The following is a 14,817-nucleotide window of genomic DNA, read 5'->3' as shown; positions in this document are numbered from 1 at the left end:
GTCCCGATATATCTATTGACGATGAGACAGGACCTAGTTGTTTGTGGGGTATGCTTTCTGAACATGCCCTCTTTGGCAGACAATGGTTGATCTGGGTGATGCAGAGGGTACGCGAGACTCGTCTGCCTTTATTATCTTGGACCCACAGACTGATTAGACGACATGTGATGCGAACACCTCTTGCAATATATGCAGGAGGGATGGGTCATAATTTAATGCACCTAGTTTAGGGCTATGAGCGTCTGTTTCCCTGGGAATGTTATGCTTTGATGCCCATCATAGTTGTTTCCAGGAGGATGTTATGCATAGTATTGTTGGATTTCATTAGGCCAAGAGGGCCAATCTATTGGCAAAGTAATGATTGATTTCATTAGGCCAAGAGGGCCATTTCCCTGACTAGTGCGGGTGCGTTTAATCGAGTTTTTGTTTTAAGTGTTGTGTTGGACAGGTTTTGTGATTCGTGGAATTTGGTGGAGCCTGGAGGAGCCTTTGCTGCGATGGAAGCTTCTTGTGGCCAATCTAGGTGATACTTCTCCTTTACGAGTACCTTTTTTCCTATTATATGAGTATTTGTACTTGTCGAGGGGATATATTTTTGTTGGGGACCGGCAACCAAGGCATGAAGTCCTAGGTTTAGGCTAAGTATGTTTGAGGGAGGTCGGAGTGGTCATTGCCTCCTGTAAAGAGATTGTCAGGCATCAAAAGACCTGTTTTAGAAGGAAGTCCTAGTGGCCCTGTTCTACTAGCCTGCTAGGCAGCCATTCTAGGAGTTCTTATTAGTAGTGAGGTAGTTAGAGAAGCCTGCCAGAAGATAATAATGATGATGCCAAGAAACCCTGAACATCCCAAAAGATGAATATAAATGCGAAGGTGTGTAAAAAGGGGTTCTAACCCCTATCAAATAAAAGAAAAGGAATGAAAATGTATAAGCAGTTGATCATCGCCTTGCGAAGGCCTGGTAGGTTCCTGGGGATGAGTCAGACTCGGGGCCGATATCTTGTCTTTCTAGGGGTGGCTTCTTGCTGGGGAAACAGAAATCAGAAAACAAGGAAGGTTGGAGCGAAAATAAAAGTGAGCGTTAGAAATGGATTAAGTGTTCTCCTTGCGAGGGCTTGGTAGGTTCTTGGGTGCCGAGACAGGTCCTGAGTCCGATGCCCTATTCTCCTTGGGTCACTACGCTCAGCTCCCTCCTTTTTACATGCCCAAGTATGTTAATAAAATAAAAACCCTAAAAGAAGAAATGTACTGAAAGAAAATCCTTCTTGATCAGGCTATAGGAGTCCTCGCCTTGTAGGAGCTCCTAGTTGTGTTGTCTTTAGTTGGAGGGTAGTTCAGACCACCACTACGGGCGACCTCTTTGATAGGTTTTTTTAGTTTGGCTGTGTTGGAGCAGGTGGTCAGTTACTCGCTTCGGATCTTCTATTAGATGATGCTAGGCCTACTCCTTGTGGATGTCATGCCTTGGTTCTGTCAGGGGGTAGGGAAAGCATTCTGCTGTGTTTAGTCTATATCTACTTTGTATCAGCTTGATGCTTTCTTTGGTTGTTTTGTGCAGATCTATTGTGGGATTCGACGGGCTGAGTCGCCCTATCCCGTGGTCGCCAATGACAGCAGAATTTTGGTGCCGAGAATTGCTTTAAAATAGCTAAAAATTATGAATATCAAGGGAAAAATATCCAATGTCAAAGGCGGCGGCTCGACCTAAGATGATTTTAAGCGTCAAAATGCTTTAAGGATACCCGTGCAACACCTGCGGATTTTTAGTAAATTTTCCATGTGCTTGTGCGAGTTAGGGAAGTTGCCGACTAGTCCAGGATGCCGAGACGAGCTCACAGAAATTTTCAGAACTGGATTCGGACACCGTATGCAAGAGAGGTTGGGAAAAGGGCCAAAAGGCCAGTCAAAATTAAGGAGGTACCCAAAAGGAGAAGTGAAGGGGTGCCTTTGGGAAGGGGCACCCCCCCTCAAAAAAAAAAACGAAGAATAGGGGGGGCGGCGTGCAGCAGCGGCGCGAAAAAAACGCCCCCCCCCCCCCCCCACAAATGAGACTCATGGCTGTCAAGCAAGCCATAGAGCCAATCACAGCAGGCAATTACCTTGATTCTCTGCTTCACATCGCTCCGTCCCGCCGAGATATGGCAGCCTATAGAGAGAGAGAGAAAATCAGTCTTTCTCTCTCCTCCCTCTCTCTCCTCTAAGGGGGGATTCATGCGGGAAGAGAAAGGAAGAAGAAAGAATGGTGGAGGCTTGTCTAGCATCGATCGGATCGCTCCACGGGCTGGAAATGGTGACGTGTGATCGCCATGAGCATGAAGTGTTGCTGATTTTCAGATTTGCAGTCATGGACATGAAACCCGAGACATGCAAATAAGCGGTAATTCAAATTTTTCAAAGAAAATTTGAGATTTCATGGCTTTTGATTAATAAAATGTTGTTCATGTGGGCTAAAAATTGTTTATGTTGCTATTTTCCATGAGTATTTGTTGATCATAATTAGAAAATCAGAAAAACATGCATCTTGTGGCCCAAAATAATACACTAAAACACGTAAAATATGGAAAACCAAGGGAAAATGATGTTTTTGAGCATAAAAATGGAAGAATAAATAGGAACACTAACTAAATTTTCATTTTTGTCACAAGAAAGAAATAAGGGCCATAGCCCATAACCTATTTTGAATTTTCAGTAATAAAATAATGCAGAAAATAAGGGAAAATACAAGGAAAATAGAGAAAAACCACTAAAAATAGGGAAAAAATGCATTTCGGGTGCGGAAAATTAATGGAAAATAAGAACAATGTTCGTGAATGTTTGTGGGGACTGAAGCATGAGGATTATGCCTCAGTTCAGCCCCACCTTCTTATCTTAGTGTGGTTTTTTCCATTTTTTACACATAAAATGATGGCAAAATGCCTTATAAATCTATGCAACAATGCAACATTCGATCAATGGGAGGGTAGAGTGGCTAAAAAGTGTCTAAATGCTGAGTGAACTGATGAAAACTTGCTAGTTTTTGTTTGCATACTATATAGGTCGGTGAATAATTATAAAATAAGGGCCTAGTAGCACGAGGGTTTCCTCGGTGCTAGGTTCATGCAACGCCGCATAAGAACGGTAGCTGAAAACCATTAAAATGATGTTTTCCACATGTGCACAATATTGATTTTATAATTGTTTGAGCACTTAGCATCCACAATATGCATAAATCATGGAAATATTTAAAGGTATCAGAAATCCTGGATGCACAACAATTGCTTTCATTAGGACCTTGACCCACGTTGAGTGAGAGACAGGACACCCTAAGCCATAGGCTAGTCATGGGGTCTAGGGAAAAGATAAGTAAGGACAATGGTACATTCCTGTATACGATCAATTGGTACCTTGAGTGGATTTTGTACGAAATGTTTATATGTTGAGCGACGCACCGAGGGGCCAATCCCCAAGGTGTAGGAGAGTCGCAAAGGGGTGGCGGCACTCAGCCGTTGGAGGACCCCCTATGTCTGTGCTTCGTGCCACTACAAACGACGTAATACAAACGCAAGGTGTCTAGGAAGGCAATGTATGTGCCATCAACGCTCCTGGCCGCGAGGCCGTGGGGTTGTTGAGCGCGTGAGATAGAGGTCCGGCTAGTGCACGAGCCAGTGCCGGCCCGTTCCAGGTCTCATCACTAAAAGAAAAAAACACTAGAGGAGAGTCACCATGAAGCAATAAAGGCTGCCCTTTGCAAATGGGTTGCTACAAACCACTTGGTGAGGATACCCTCGTAGATAAGAACACTAGACAAGAGTCGCCATTAAGCAATACAGACTATCCCATAGGAAAGGGTTGCCACAAATTGCTTGGTATTGACCCCCAAAGATAGAAACACTAGATGAGGGGGGTCACTATCTAGAGGCTACCTCATGGAAATGGGTTGTCATGAACTGCTTTGTGGTGACTCTTGAAGACAAAAATACTAGATGAGAGTCACCACCATGGAATAGAGGTTTCCCTTGAACAAAGGGTTGCCATGAATTGCTTGATGGTGATCCTTGAAGATAAACATTGGATGAGGGTTACCACCAAGTGATAGAGGCTACCCTTGCATAATGAGTTGTCAACGAACCACTTGGTGGTGACCCTCAAAGACAAGAACACTAGATGAAGGTCACCATCAAGTGGTAGAGATTGCTCTATGGCAAAGAATTGCCATGAACCATTCAATGGTGATCCTAAAAGACAAAAGCATCGAATGAAGGTCACCACCAAGAGTAGATGTTACTCCTAGAAGACAAGCACACTAAATATGCAATCATGGTCAGATGATACAAAACAAGGTGCATGTAGTGGGTAGGAATTTTTAAGAAACAAAATAAAGCTTCACCAGTGAATAGGTCACAATGAGAAATTGACGCTATCATCATAGAGTTGTTTTTTAAGGGGATGGGCTCATTGTGTTGATAGCGTTTGCTACAGACTCAATGGAGGTTACGAGGGCTCAATAGATGGCTAGCTAGGTGAGAGTTAGAACAAAGGACCAAGTGAATGCGAGGGTAAATAAACAACCAAATGTGTAGAGAGTCATGTTTAAAGAAATAGATTTTGTATTACCTAATTTGGGATGTGGGGATTGAGTACTGAGTGCTTTTGCATTAATAGGTTCAAAGGTGTGGGGATCAAGTATCAAGCACCAAGGATGCATATGGGAGAATCTAGGATGGTTTTTGGGATGTATATAAGGAAATCCAGGATAAATGTGCTAAGGGGACACACATCATCTACACTAATTCTAGAATTCTAGGCACCAGCTTGTTGATTTAGGATTGAATTGAAGCAATAGAAATAGGCATGCCATTCCATTTGAAATTACAATTTGTAGGATATTTGGCAAGTTTATCTTGTTGAAGTCTACACAGTATTCTGAGTCTCTCCATTTTATTGCTCGTTGTTAGGTTTGGGGTCATAATTTAGCACATCAATAGAGTTGCAAGCCTTCCGTGCAAGCAAGGGATAGGTTATCCATTATAGGCGACTCGAATGTAAGGGGGTCAAGAGTGAGGCCATGAGCTGACGAAGCCACCAATACAATGATATGATGGGAGGAAGAGAGCATGTGGGTTGGCTATGAGGCAAGAAACAAAATTTCTTGACAAGTCTTATAGGCTAATAATCCTAAGTCCCCTGCCCCCCAAACAACACACACACACACACACACACACACACACACACACACACACACACACACACACACACACACACACACACACACACACACACACACACACACACACACACACACACACACACACACACACACACACACACACACACACACACACACACACACACACACACACACACACACACACACACACACACACACACACACACACACACACACACACACACACACACACACACACACACAATCCTAGAAAAGTGCCCCTCTCATTGATTCCAAAATCCTAATAGTGTAAACTAGGACTATCAACATAACTAAAAGTGATAATCACATTAACTCCATGGAGGGACCACTGACCATACTTGTGTACCTTATACTACCAATGATCACTCCAAAAGGGGTTAGGGTTAAAAAATTTGGCAAGATTCCCTATCTTGCTACACTTATACTCTCCCATCCCCTTCAATCACACTGACTCTCTTGCTCTCTCTTGCATCTACTCTTGTCTAGCTCTTGCTTCACCCCTGCACTCTCATCATCGTGATAGAGGCATAGTAGATCAAGGAGCCCATCTAGCTATGGACACAATCTCTTGGTACAAGGTGCCATCCTCGACAATGTAGTAGGTGTGGGCTATTTCCAACCAAACTGAATAGCAACTTCATATATCTAGATGCTCATTAGAGGTGCCATTCTTGACAATGCACCAAGTGTGGGTTATTTCTAGCCAAATTAAATTGCAACTTTATGCATCTAGATGCTCATTAGAGGGATGTTGAGAGTGGGATTTTAAGCCATAACAAGAATCAAAGATGTGTTGAACTATGTTATTTCAAGGCGGAATTTAAAGACCGACAGAAGTGGAAGACGATGTCGAAGGGTTTTCGAAAGCAAATTCGCAACCACAGAGGACCTTGAATAATTTCAGGATAGAAGATCAATCATACGAATAAGCAAGATGAGAGGATTTGTGAGCAACAAAAGCGGCAGAAAATGGAGGGCAAGTTCATACTCCAGATGGTATAAAACACTACATTTTGCAGAGAAGTTAGATGCCCATTCAAGTGAATCTGCTGTGGAAAATCTACTCGAATATTGGAGTATTCATACACCTTGTCTTTCCATGAAACATGAAACTTGATTGCTTACATGTACACTGCAATCAATAACATCCTTCTAGTAAATACAAACAATGTATATTGTTTTTGGTCATTCCACATTACACAAATGAGGGAAATTTCCTCAATAAAAGTGCAACATCAGAGTTGCAGCAATGCTACTAATACTGTGTCAGAAAAATCTGTAGAATCCACTATTCAATTAGCTATAGATATAGCCATAATTGTTGTTGGTAGCATTACCAGATATGCGAAGAGGACGAGCATTTCCAGGATATGCATTCCACATGCCTATTCAATGCATTATCTTTGTTGGTGCCTATGAGGGAAGAAAAGATCCCAATCTCTGCATTCAAACATCCAGTGAACATTCAGTGCTCCTGTTCACGCAAGCTCCTACACAATGTTGTCACTTTTGACCTCACTGCTTTGTCTGCAGCTATTGTAGCATCACCTTTGGTCGCTTCTGAACATATGTGATAACCTCTGTTTGCTATAGAGTCCTTCTCGCAATGTTTGCGTAAACTTTAGGAAAATGTTGTAGCGTTTGCACCACGGAAGCAATTTTGAGTTCCAGTGGACTGGTTTTTCCTAGCATGTAGTTCTGTAAATCAACAAGATGTTCTGGCGCATGACTAGCTTGTCCACGACCTCCCCTGTGGAGTCGTTGTTTGATAGAGAGAATTTTACCCTTGAAGAGCTTTTGAATGAAGAGAAGCTTATAACATTGCCGTCATCAGCTTCCTCCTTAGAATCGCTGCCCCCCAAACAATTTACAATTCTGTGCCGTTTCGATTCCCCTGTTTTCCTGTTTCCTCTGGTTCTTGAATGATGACCTTCTTCTTCTTCTTCCTATTGGGATCGAAAGGAGCGATCTCTTAAGCTTTTCCTCTTCTCTGATACTTTCCCCACGTTTTCCGTTGCTTTTTCTTTTTCTAGACTTGTTTTTCTTTCCCTAGATTGGATCTAATTTTGCAAGAGCTACCCCAGCATAGAAAAAGTAACCCAAATGATAATGATGGTCATTATATACTCCAAACCCAAAATTTTCTTTGGAATTTGTTGATCCGTTGTGACTTGTCAATCCTACCCATCTTTGATAAAAAGGAAAATCATTTCCAGCGAAAGTTCCATCCATCCAAGGTGTTAATGACTGCACCAAGAAATCCCTAATTGGATTCAGCAGATCGAGATGCCCAACCTCCTCTGCTATCAGTGCCAGCTTGGCAGCATGGGCCAAAGCTTTTCCATAGAAATATGAAGAATCAGTAGTGATTGGTTTAAGCTCACTCACATCACGGTCCAATGCCTCAGCAATCAATCTTTGAGACCCTGGATCTATGATGCCCTTTGAAGAATATCAACCCACAGAAATGGGAACTTCATTTAGAATCCAGCAATCACCCACCACTCCTATCATTTCACCATCCATGCCATTATAAAACGGAGCAGGACATACACGCTGTAGTTGAGTAGAGGACATCATATCTCTGTGCATTGGGAGACTCAGCATCAGCAGCTCCCCCCAACCATATTTCTTCCAATCATACTTTACTTGGAAAGGAAGAGACAGATCAGCATGCCCTTGCATGGGATAGGTTGTATTGAACCTATCCAAAATGTCTTCAGCACTATCATCCCCTGTAAGCAATACAACTCTTAAAATTACCTTAAAATTTTGAATTGCAGTGAGGTTTGCAAACAAGTACACATCATCAGAGCTATATATTAGCCAGGTTTGGCCATTGCTCGTTGTAACCTTGTGCTTGGTGCAACTTTCATCTGATGTAACCTTCAAAACCGCATGAATGGAGAAAATTTTCAACATGGAATACTCATCAAAGATCAATGTGACATAAGGAGCCCTCTCACAAGAGGCACTGTGAGTCAACCTGGAAGCTCAAGAGATGCACTCAGATCATCATAGTATGACACAACATGCTTGCCAACAATAGTCTTCAAGCTCTCTGTGGCATCTATGTTTCTTTCACCAGTTATAGAGTGGCAAAGCACAAAACCTAAATATGTACAAAGTAACAAATGTCACACACACAACTTTTTGGTGGATTTCACACCTCGGATGCGCAACAGTATGACATCCACTCCCTCTGATCCTGCGCATCCTCCAGATGGGCCAACTACCCATGATCATTGTCGTCAAGATCCACATACAGATCAATCTCTTCATTGTCTATTTTCAGTATATCAGCAAGATTATCTATCATATCATCTATCTCTTCTACTGGAGTTTCTTCTCGTTGCCCTTCTCTTGCAAATTCTTCCAATGCATAATCCTCATCATCTCTTTTCTTGAAAATCTTGATTCTTTTTCCTGCAATAGGCACTCTAAGCACTGTCCCATCCAATTCTGTCAGCTCATATGTTGCATTGTCAAAGACATGTCTGACTATGTACGGCCCAAACCATCTTTTCACCATCTTTCGAAGTGCAATATGTTGATTTTCAAGGCTGTTATCAAAGACTAATACCCGGTCTCCCTCTTCTATTACTCTAGGCCATAAGCGATTCCTGCTGTCAAACCTGTCCTTATTTCTAAGTCTAGCAACCTTCAACCTATCAATAGCTAGCTGAATATCCTCTAGTCTTCTCTCCAACTGCCAGATCTGAAGAGCTAAGAGCTCCTCTCTCGTCAAATCCTCCTGCCAAGGTAAAATTGACCAAGTCAAAGCACAAGTCCCAGTCGGCATAACCGGTTTCTGACCATACATCAACTCTGCGGGCATATATCCTGTGGTAACAATGTGAGTCGTACGATCAGCCCACAAAGCAAATGGTAGAAGTCTCGGCCATTCTCCAATCTGTTCTCTGCATGTTTTGGCTAATGCTTTCACTATCGGCGAATGCCCTCTTTCACTTTTTCCATTTCCCTTTGGATTATATGCTGTGGTTAGAGCCAACTTGATTCCTAGTTGAGAGAAAAACTCCCTAGCTTCATCTGCATCTAATTCACCATGATCTGCAGTGATCTTACCCACACAGCCATGTTGAAAATTTCTTCCAATAAGAATTTACACACTGCACTAGTGGTCTTTATTCTCAAAGGTCTGCCCTCAATATGATTGGTAAGATCCTCTCTAGCCAATACAATATATCTCATCTACCATAGACCCATCGGCATAGTAACCAAGTCAACTACCCACTTATAATGAATGCATAGCGAATAGGTCGGATGAAGCTCATCTCGATGATGCACTACGAAATACATCTAACAATCTCTCCAAGTCTCTACAAAGCGAGAAACATATCTGTACATGCCTTTCCACCAATATTTTTCCTTGATTTTCTCATAAGTAGCCCACACTTGTCTATGACCAGCCCAAGAACTCTCATGAAACTCCCTCATCACCTGTAACTGGGTCTCTTTATCGCAAACAACCCGCAAGGGTAATCCACCTCTTTTCTTCAGGTGCTTCCAAAGAAATCCGTCCTTGAGGAAATAACCATAGGCTTTTCTTCTGAGCTTCTTGAACTCCATTCGTCCATTCATCTCTTTTGCTTAGTGTACTAAGGTACTTGCCAATCTGTAACCAATCTCCAACATAGAGTTCTTCTATGAAAGCCACAATATCATAGACATGGCAAACATGATCAACCATAGCGGCTGAAATTTCTGCATCATCCTCTTCTGCAAGTAGTGTCTCCTCATTATCATACCTGGCTCTAGACAGCATATCCACCGCCATTGGATTATCCTTCCCTGCTATGTGTTTAAATTTTGGATTTAATGACTTGATGTATGCAATCCATCTCAACATAGCTATATCCAGAGTAGAGCAACTCGTAATCATACCTATCAACGGCAAGCAATCTGTCTCTACCACAACTGGAGCTCCAATAAAGTACTCCTTGTCACATTTGGAGCCGTAACAATTCCCAGTAATTCCCTCTTGATTTTCGGATACCTCCTCTGTCTCTTGTTTAGGACTTTCACCCCAAACCGAATAGCATACCTATTTCCATTTGCATCATCTTGACCCACAGCCCAACCTATGCCAATTGGACTAGTGTCAACTATCAATACAATAGGCCTACCGCAATTATAATCCGCTTTCCTGAGAGTAGGAGCAATCTGCAATAACTTCTTCAATTTCCGCATGGCTTTAGTGTGGCTCTCATCCCAATAAAATTTCTACCCCTTTCGAAGCAGCTGATATAAACAATATGCTATGTGTGCAAAATGGGGTATCCAAATCATGTAAAACACACAGGCTCCAATGAATCTCCGTACCTTTAAAGTGGTAGAACAATACTCCGTAATCTTGCCTATAACATCCACCTTCTCAGGTGAAGGTTTTCTGCCATAATACCCACGCATATATCCAACAATGACAACCTTATTTACTCCAAAAACAGATTTCTGCCCAGATAGTGTCAAGTTCACTTCTTCTAACTTGGCCAAAATCTTTTCACAAGCTGAAATATGATCAGCCACAAAATATCTGCATCCTTGCTCATTTAGACTCTCATTCTTCTCTTCTTCTGCACACCCCTTAATGGGCACATCATCCAAGAAAGGCATGGTAAGCTGTGGTATGTACTCACGAAGGACCTTATGCATGGCATTCATCATATGCGCAATAGAATTAGTGGCACCTTGAGGCAAGGTACACATCTTGACAAGCCTTATAGGAGTTCTCATAGTGGTTATATCCCTGCTTTCCAAGGCCAGCTGAAACTGATCATATCCCGAATACAAGTCACCTAAAGAATAGATGGCACATCCAGCAAATGCTTCTGCAAACTCATCCACAACTAGACCTATACCAGCATTCTTGATAGTAACTCTGTTTATTGGCTGCATGTCCTGTATAAATCGGAGAGTACCATTCTTCTTTGGAACCGTAAACCACCTATTTGAGTATGGTGCAGATGAAGGTTCTAGGATTCCCATCCTGATTTTCTCATTCAACAAGTCAACTAGCTTTGGCAGGTGTGCCCTAGGCACTGGAATAGGTCGGAGGTTCCATGGAATATGAGGAATAGTAAAGATCACCATAGGGGCAACAATATCTGGATTCACACATCCAATCTCATGCGAGCAAAAAGCAAACCCCCTTCCATGTCGCTCAAGCATATCTTGAAAGCATTGCTTCTCTAAAGGTAGCAAGAAATCACCATTTCCAATTTTTAATTCAACAAGAGTCCCCCTGAAAATTTATGGCCTATATGCTCTGGATTCCTCAAAATTGGCTGCTTGGCAGCCCTCTCTATTTGCTTATCACTGTTAGTTGGAAGCGGTCCAGCTACTAGCTTCACCTTCTTATCCACAGTCTTGTATTTCATGTCAACCTTGGCTTCATTATGATCCTTTGCATTACTCAAATCATGCTGTAAATCAGCAATTCTGCCCTCTGGTGGGTTGAATATCCTCAGCCCTCTGCTCTATGGACTGCATAGGAGTAGCCCTAAACTCTGGATGCTAAAATATTTCAGCAGTAAACTCTATTGGCTGAAAGTTTTCAGCCCTCTATGTCTCTGTAGGCTGATCATAATCAGCTGGAAACTCTGTTTGCTGAATTTCTTCAGCACTCAACACTTTTTGCTGAGTCACCTCAGCCTCTGACTCTATCTGTGACATAAAATCTAAAATTTCATGAAGCATGTCTAGGGATTGCACTGATACATTACTGTGACAACTTTGCATATCAGTTCTGCATCCATAGGCCATCTATTACTTTCATAAACTCCATGAGCTATGAGATTAATCTCTGAACCATGATCCACCAAAGCAACATAAGGCATCTATTTCTCTCCAATTTTTACCATCGTTTCTGTAGTTTCCCTAGCCCAATTACTCCGTGAAAAATGACTACGTGGTACCAAGATAGGCTCATCAGTTTCAACATAATGCATAGGCTGAACTCTCTTCTCTGTCTGTGGAGTACATCTGTTCCCTGAGACTTAGCCAAGTAGGCATAAATAGTGTACCTGTCAACAGGCGAATCTCAACCTGTCTCAGATTTGATGCTAGAACCTGCACTAGTCCAAACAGTCTGCTGAATTTTCCCTTTGTTTGCCGTCTCCATAGCATAGGTCCATAATGCTGACTGACTCTCTGAACCTTTCTCAATCTGGACTCCATATGCAGAAGCATCTCCTCTAGCTGCCACATAAGAAGTACGCGCAGCCATATCATCTACTAATTTCTTCATTCTGCCTTTCCCAAAATTGGTAGCAAGCGGAGCTCCTATTTCAGTCACAACGAGATCTTGCCATCTTGTCCCCAAAATACCAAATTCTTCCTCCTTGAATCTTGAAAAGATTCGCAATCCCTCCAATGCTGATGATCCATACTATCACACCAAATACATCTTCGATCTCTCCTAGGTGCACTAGGAGCACTCCTAGGTGCAATAGGAACACTAGAAGAAATAGTAGGCGCAGTCGAAGCAAACTACTCTTTCAATTTTCCCACCAATTTTGCTTTAACTGACTCCAGTGTCAAATCCGTTATGCCTTTGATTATGTCATCAAGAGAGGAAGGAACCGACGGAGCAGATGGTTTTGGAGCAGAAGGAGCTGGCATCGGTCTTGGAACAGGAGGATTAGAAACAGTAGGCATTGGCATAGGCCAAGTAACTGGCTGAGGAAGAGAAGAAATGACAGGGGTAGAAGCAGACATAGGAGCAGAAGATGGCATCGGTGTCATGGATCCATTCTGTAGGTGGGTCTTCCATATCCGCCTCTTGGTCAAAGTCGAGATCGCATCCTGAGCATCTTGCCAATATGTTTTAAGACCCATAGGCTTCGTGCGATCCTCAAGAAGCTCTCCTAATTCTTCCTGAAGAGTAGGATCTGCAGCTTGCAAGAAAAGCTCAACTTTCTCAACATCCAATGCTCTTTGTTCAATAGCATCAAGTTGACTATACCTCTCTTCAAATTCTCGTATTAATTCTGAAGCAGCTAGACCTTTGTTTTGGCATGTAGACCCACTCTCGGAATGACCGCCATGTAGCCATCCCAAAGTCCTCAAGAAAATACTCCTCTTTTAGGGGCTTCTTAAAATCTTGCCAATGCGAATTTTGAAGGAAAAGATCAGTCACATTTACCCTCAAGGAGGGTGTGACAAGGCGAAGAAAATATTTACTCATAAGTCCTGTTGGTACTCCAAAAAATCCCATCTTGATCTCATATGTCTTCAAATAAGCCGATACATTATGGCCATCAAATAGCTTCTTTTCATTCTCAACTGCTTCAATCACCTTAGTCGTGCTGATTGCATTCTCTTGCTCTGAATATAGTTGCCTTTACTGAGACAACTATGGTTGATGTAACTACTACTGCTGCTGCATATACAATTGTGTCTGTTGATTTTGAAGCTGCATATACATAGACATATTCTGCAAAATCTGCTTTAAGTCATCCGTAGAAGTACTTGAAGCAGAAATCGATGATGAAGCTGAAGTAGAGGACAAAGTAGGAATCATAGAAGAGGCTAAAATTGATGCTGAAGTATCTCCCATCCTAAAATTTAAATGCGATGCTTTCACGTCGGGTTCACCAAAGATGTCGAAGGGTTTTCAAAAGCAAAGTTGTGACCACAGAGGACCTTGACTAATTTCAAGATAGAAGATCAATCATACGAATAAGCAAGATGAGAAGATTTGTGAGCAGCAAAAGCGGTAGAAAACAGAGGGCATGTTCATACTCCGGATGGTAGAAAACACTGCATTTTGCAGAGAAGTTAGATGCCCATTCAAGTGAATCTGCTGTGGAAAATCTACTCGAATACTGGAGTATTCATACACCTTGTCTTTCCATGAAGCATGAAACTTGATTGCTTACATGTACACTGCAATCAATAACATTCTTCTAGTAAATACAAACAATGTATACTGTTTTTGGTCATTCCACATTACACAAATGAGGGCAAATTCCTCAATAAAAGTGCAGCATCAGAGTTGCAGCAATGCTACTAATACTGTGTCAGAAAAATCTGTAGAATCCACTATTCAATTAGCTACAGATATAGCCATAATTGTTGTTGGCAGCATTACCAGATATGCGAAGAGGACGGGCATTTCCACGATATGCATTCCACATGCCTATTCAATGCATTATCTTTGTTGGTGCCTATGAGGGAAGAAAAGATCCCAATCTCTACATTCAAATATCTAGTGGCTCAAACCATCAACTTGTCTATGCAACTCAAGCGTTTTTGGTATAAGGCATTTGTGAACCTCCTGTTCACGCAAGCTGCTACGCAACGTTGTCAGTTTTGACCTCACTGCTTTGTCTGCACCTATTGCAGCATCATCTTTGGTCGCTTCTGAACCTATGTGATAATCTTTGTTTGCTATAGAGTCCTTCTCGCGATGTTTGCATAAACTTTAGGAAAATGTTGCAGCGTTTGCACCACGGAAGCAATTTTGAGTTCCAGTGGACTGGTTTTTCCTGGCGTGCAGTTCTGTAAATCAGCAAGATGTTCTGGCGCATGACTGGCTTGTCCACGACCTCCCCTGTGGAGTCGTTGTTTGATAGAGAGAATTTTACCCTTGAAGAGCTTTTGGATGAAGA

General features: G+C 42.2%; 1 pseudogene; it reads right to left on the bottom strand.

Annotated features, from left to right (window-relative positions):
• Positions 1-7,234: 7,234 nt before the first annotated feature.
• On the bottom strand, positions 7,235-8,166 carry LOC148024780 (glucan endo-1,3-beta-D-glucosidase-like; annotated as a pseudogene).
• Positions 8,167-14,817: the final 6,651 nt, after the last annotated feature.

This window comes from Lygodium microphyllum, chromosome 15 (genome assembly GCF_053477565.2).
Source record: "Lygodium microphyllum isolate KBCC chromosome 15, Lygodium_microphyllum_v1.1.10, whole genome shotgun sequence".
NCBI classification, from domain to species: Eukaryota; Viridiplantae; Streptophyta; class Polypodiopsida; order Schizaeales; family Lygodiaceae; genus Lygodium; species Lygodium microphyllum.
Note: the sequence above shows the minus strand (reverse complement) of the source record. Positions and strands in the feature narration are given on the sequence as shown.